Source organism: Peromyscus eremicus, chromosome 17 (genome assembly GCF_949786415.1).
Source record: "Peromyscus eremicus chromosome 17, PerEre_H2_v1, whole genome shotgun sequence".
NCBI classification, from domain to species: domain Eukaryota; kingdom Metazoa; phylum Chordata; class Mammalia; order Rodentia; family Cricetidae; genus Peromyscus; species Peromyscus eremicus.
The window spans coordinates 45,320,567-45,326,785 of record NC_081433.1 but is presented as its reverse complement, the minus strand read 5'-3'; positions in this window follow the sequence as shown (position 1 = coordinate 45,326,785).

Here is a 6,219-nt window from a genome sequence, read left to right as displayed (position 1 = left end):
ATACTACTACTCAAGCATTGAGGTATTAGATAACCATATTGTTAAATCATACTATATTTTTTGAAAACTTTATAAACGTATACAATGTGTCTTTGATCATACCTCCAATTGGCTGCAAGACTCTCCAATTACCTCTTCCAACTTTATGTTCTCTTTTTGTATTATCTATTCATTTACTTTAAATTTGTAACTCATCCAGTCTAATTAGTGCCACTATCTACATAGACATGGCATCCTCCATGGGAACATAGGTACCTACCAGTGGCCATGCTCCTAAATAAAAGCGGCTCTTCTTCTTCCAGCAGCCATCAACTGGCAATATCCCCTCAGCTACCCCTCCCCAGTACCCATGAGAATTTTTAACTGGTTGGCTGTCCTGCAGATAGTGTGCAGATAACCACAGCTGCTACGAGTTCATGTGTTCAACAGCCATGGCGTGCTTAGAAGACGGTTTCATAGCACCCATTCCCAACTTCCAGCTTCATTATCTTTCCAATTTCTGCATCACTGAGTCTTGGGAAGGGAGTGTTGATAGAGATGCCCCATCTATGGCAGAGCATTCAGTCACTTCTACTCTCTTGGTTGGCTTTGGGGCCTGTTCCACAGGAGGGGAATCATGCCTAGTGCTTTAAGCATGGTCAAAAGCCATCACTAGGGAAGTCAGAGACCCTCAGGAAGAACCCAATAGCATAGTTATTGTGACTAATTTTGGAGAAAGTTTCATGAGATGCTGAGAAGAAAGTACATTCTTTAGTGTTTGGGTAGAATATTCTGTAGATACGCTAATTCAATTTATAACGTTTTATCTCCAATGTTTCTCTTTTTAGTTTTTGTCTACAAGACCTGTCCATTAGTGATAGTGGGGTATTGAAGTCATCCACTATCACTGTGTTAGGGTCAATGTGTGATTTTAGCTGTAGTAGTATTTCCTATATGAGCTTAGGTGCCCTGTGTTATATATATAAATATTTAGAATCCCTATATCCTCTTGGTGTATTTCCCTTTTATGGGTATGAACTGTCCTTCTCTATCTCTTCTAATTAGTTTTGGTTTGAAGTCTATTTTGTCATGCATTAGGCTTGTTACACCTGCTTGCTTCTTGCATCCATCTGTTTGGAATACTTACTTCTATCCTTCTATTCTAATATGGTATCTGTCCTTGATGATGAGGTGTTTCTTGGATGCAGCAGAAAGATGAATGCTGTTTTCTGATCCAATCTGTTAGTCTTTTTTTTTAAATGGAGAATCAAGAACTTTGATACTGAGAGTTATTAATGAACAGTATTCATTGGTTGCTATTATTTTCTTGTTGTTCTGTGGAGTTTTCACACCTCTTTTGAGTTATTGTCCTGGGATTATTTATTCTTGTGTCTTTTTGGGTGTAGCTAACATCTTCAGACTCATGTTTTCTTTCTAGTGCCTTTGGTAGACATTGTTTGGTGGGGAAATCTGCTTAAATCAGTGTTAGTGTGGAACTTTTTTTTAAATCTGTGCATTGTGATTAAACATTTTTCTGGACATAGTAATTTGAGATGGAATTTGTGGTCTCTCAGAGTTGTTGAAAATGCTTCTTCAGGCTTTCAGAGCCTTCGTTGAAAAAAATCAGCTATTATTTTAATGGGTCTTCCTTGATATATGACTTAGTCCTTTTCTCTTGTAGCTTTTAATAGCATTTCTGAATTTATTATATGTTTAGTGTTTCATTATTTGTCATAGGGAATTTCTCTTCTTGTCCTGTCTGTTTTGTGTTCTGCATGCTCCCTGTACCTAATAGTCATCTCTTTTTTAGATTGGACTTATTTTCATCTTTAATTTAAAAAAAAGTATCTTCTGTTCTCTGGCCCAGATTTCTTCTTCCTCTCCACCTATTATTTGTGTTTTTGTTCTTTTCAAGTGTTCTACATTTCTTAGATGTTTTGTCCCTGGATTTTTTTTTTTTTTAGATTTAACATTTGCTTTGACTCAGCTTTCCATTTCTTCTACCTTGTCTTCAAGACCTGAAATCTCTCTTTCATGTCTTTTAATCGGTTGGTGAGGCTTACCTCTGAGATTTTTTTGTTTGACATCCCTTTCCAGTTATTTAAGTTTGGTTTTTCTTTAGTGGTTCTATTTCTTTGTTAAATTCTACTTTCGTGTCTTGAATTGTTCTCATTAATCCATTCAACTGTTTGTGTTTTATGGTCTTTACTAACACATTTATTTATAACCTCCTTAATGGTCTTGAACACATTTATGACAGCCATTTTGAAGTCCTTGTTGTGTGCTTCAGCCAAATTGTTTCGCTTACAGCCTATTGCAAGAGGGTTGCTGGAATCTAGGCATCTGTACTTATGGCATTTGGAGTGCTTCCTGGCATAGATATCTGGTCTCATGTTTGTGGAGTGGGTGTTCTGGTTTTCAGTTGCTGTTGCCCATTCTGGGTCATTGCCTAGTCTGGTCACAGGTGGTCCTTTGTAAATATTGATTCTCCAGGTTGGCAGGTGTCACAAATGAATGCATATAACTAGAAGGAAAGGCTGAAGGGGGAGGCAAGAAAAAACTAGGCAGCTGTCCGAGAAGCTTTTTGCTGTAGTGGGTGGTAGTTAATGTAGGGACACATTATTGGTTAAAGCACTGCGGTTAAGGGAAGCTTATTGAATAATTTTAGAACCAGTGTGCTTTCCATTTCTTGTTGTCTTTGAATCAGTCTCTCATTAGGCTGAGTCTAAACTAATGCATCCAACGATGACCCTGAACTTCTGATCCTCCTGCTTCAACTTCCCAAGTGCTGATGTGTACCACCACACTGAGTTTTGTGCTGTGGGGGGCTGAACTCAGAGCTTTGAATATGGTAGGAAGGCACTCCAACAGCTAAGCCACAACATAAGCCTCTAGACATAATTCTCTAAGGCCCAAATCGCATCTTCTGATTTGGAATCCTCTTTTACCACAGTGACTAGAGTTATTTGTATGTTAGCTACTGTACAATAGATGTGTATTGAAAGTAACTGCTAGGGATTTTGTATAGTGATCCAACACTTGACTCCTTATATGCTTATTATCAAAGGAATCTATTATGCATGTAGAGATTTTTCAATAAAGTAGAAAGCAATATCAACAATTAACACTTACTTTGCAACTTCTAGTTGAGGGTTTCTTTTTATTTTCTTCTTATACACAGTTATAGCAGGAATTATGATACTAATTATTGATTTGATTATTATTAAATTATTTCTATTTTAATATTATGAATGTTCTAAGAGGAACCAAAAGAAATCCTGTTAAAATGATCCTTTACATAGTTTTTCATGGTGACATTTTCAATACTTCCACACTTACTATTTGCCTTGTGGGTTAACTGCTACAAAGTTAAAATGCAAATCCAAATCGAAACTTGTCACTCTGAACATCCCATGCTCTGAAATAACAAATAATTTAAATATTCTATGCTAAGAATAATTTTCAAGGTATAATGAAGCCTAGTGCCAAATTGGAAAGTCTGGGGAATACTTTCCTGAACTGTCTTTTTTTCTTTTGGGTATAATAGGGTAATATAAAATGTGAAAATACAGTGCCTTACTGTGCCATCTATTACATCATTGCTGTTAGCTGAATACACTCCTCTATCCTTGTGTAAAGAAAGGAGATGAGTAGGACGTGCTTCATGAGGAAGTGCATGCTTTAAATAGATAATGTACAGAGTCTAGACCATGGGTCCTGAGACATATCTTGCACAAAATGCTTATTTTTTTGTTATGTTAAATACTACTCGTTATAAGGTTTTCTCCAACAGAGTGACACTGAGAATGTCAACCACTCCAGGACAAGCCCCATGTTCAGGCCTAGTTGACTAATATAGGACGAACTCCACAGTTTGTGTGTGTGTGTGTGTGTGTGTGTGTGTGTGTGTGTGTGCTTTCATTTGGCTACAGTTTGGTGGATTTCTTTTTTTGGGGGGCGATGTTTTGTTTTCTTTGTTGTATTTGGTTTTTGTTTGTTTTTTGATGAAGAACATAAAGTTGGTTGGGTAGGGAGGGGGAGAAGATCTGAATGGGTTTGGGGGAGGGAAAGAATATGATCAAAATATATTTAAATTTAAAAATTGTTTCACATAATTAAAATATGAATTATGCATTCTAGACCTTATTATAATATGAACTACGTGTATCACACTTTAGTAATGTGGGCTAAAATTACATGAAATACTATATGTAATACACATCTGTATTGTGTATGAAATATTTTCACATTTCATATTAATATTTATTGTAAGTTCTACTCTTAATGGTATTTTAATTATCACTACTTCTCTTTTTTTGTAGTACTATGTCCCTGTGACATTTATATTTTAGAAATAACTATATCTACAATAATGTAAAGCATTTTACAGGTTAGTTGGTTATTGGAGTTCTGTGTTGATTTCCAGTTTACATAACAAGATACTGTCCAAAAGGAATGAAAAAGAAAATTTCTGATACTGCAAATATTCTTATAGTGTGTTTTAAAGAATCCGTCTCCTTCAGCTGTGAGATGAGAAAACTCTTTAGGAGAAAGAATGTGAATTGAAATGGGAAATAAAGCTGTCAGACTTAGCGCATTGATCCAATAGTTTATCGTCTCTCCCCTGGAATCCTACACATGTCGGCTGTGATTTCAGCACCACGTGTGTTATTTGTACCATTCAGCTTCCACGGATGGGCTGGATTTGATCATGTAGACTTGTGAAATCCTTCCCTTTACAGTGCAAGTGGGAGGGAAATTAAGAATGGTTACTATAGTTTACCTTCACTGCCAATGTTGTCAGTTACAGGACCACGGTTCATACTGTCATCAGCTGAGATTAAAGGTGGAGTTAAAGGTCTCCATATATCAGAAAGTTAAAGGAGGAATAATAAGGGAGGAAATCCTGTGTAAGAACATTTATGTAGCTCCAAACAAATGGACTTCTCTTCCATCTTTTTAATTAAATAAACAGCTGACTAGGAAAGCCACAGTCCTTAGGGATTGCGAATATAGCACTTTCTCTCCATGGAGCTCTGGAGGCAACAGGATATGAAAATAAATGGAAGCCAGGATTCACTTCTGGCAGGAAAGCCATGCATCCGGATTCTGAACTGTAGACGAACAGAGACTGAACAAACATCGTTTCAGAGTAGCATTTTTTTTAACCAAGAACAATGCATTATTTTACATCTTGACTGGTTTATACAGAAAGAGCTAGAAACTCCAAATAAATGCATTTGGCTTAAAGAAGATGGAGTATACTTTAGTTACCAGATTGGTGTATTTCTGGCAGCTAAGTGACTCAGAGCTATCATCACATCAAAAATAGGTAAGTTGGTTAATGAATTTTTCTGAGTCCTATCATTGACAATACAACATTTATGTATATTTTCCCTATTATGTTGGAGGAATCACACATATCTGAGTATTATTGTACTATTTATATTAAATTTATCCTCCAGTCAGTCACAATCTCACAGGACAAATGAAACTTAATTGTGAACTTATCATTTCAAAAACAGTACCTTTCTACAATTCAGGTTGCAAATGAGCTGCCATCATACCAATATCAGGTAGTGAAGCCTTCTGGTGGTGATTTGGTCACAAATATTCCGTCTTTTTCAATGGCTGAATGCCTTGACTCAAGTAGTGAGTCCTCACCACAGCAATGGATTCCTGATAAAATCAAGGCGTTCAGCATAACTCCCTGTTTTGTCTTGAATACGTCACTTTGTTCTTGTGTTATATCAAGACTCATCTAGTCTGCTTTCAGATACCAGCAGCATTCCTTTGGACTTCCCATCTTCCAGAACTGTGAGCCCAATAAATCTATTTTTGATAAGTTTCAGATGTTCTGCTATTGAAACACCAAATGAATTCCCGTCCAATCCAAGGAGGGAAGGTAAGGAGGGAAGGAAGGCAGGTAAGGTTTCAGAGGAAGACACCGAGAGCCGGAAGTAGTCTTGGGTTGTTACGCTGTAGGAAGGGATAGATTTTAAGAAGTAAGGAATAAAATTCAAAAACTAAGTAAAAGAATAAACTCCCCAGATATTTCAACACAGAAAATGAAGCAAGATAACAAAGTGTCTAGAAAAGACAGAGCCTTTAGTCAGCTGTAATGATAGAAACAGTTGGCCTCACTCATTATTCCACAACACACATATCAGAATTTTGTGTTCAGATCTGACACATTATTTATAGCAAAATATATCCAGAAGGAAAAAAAAATGATAAAGA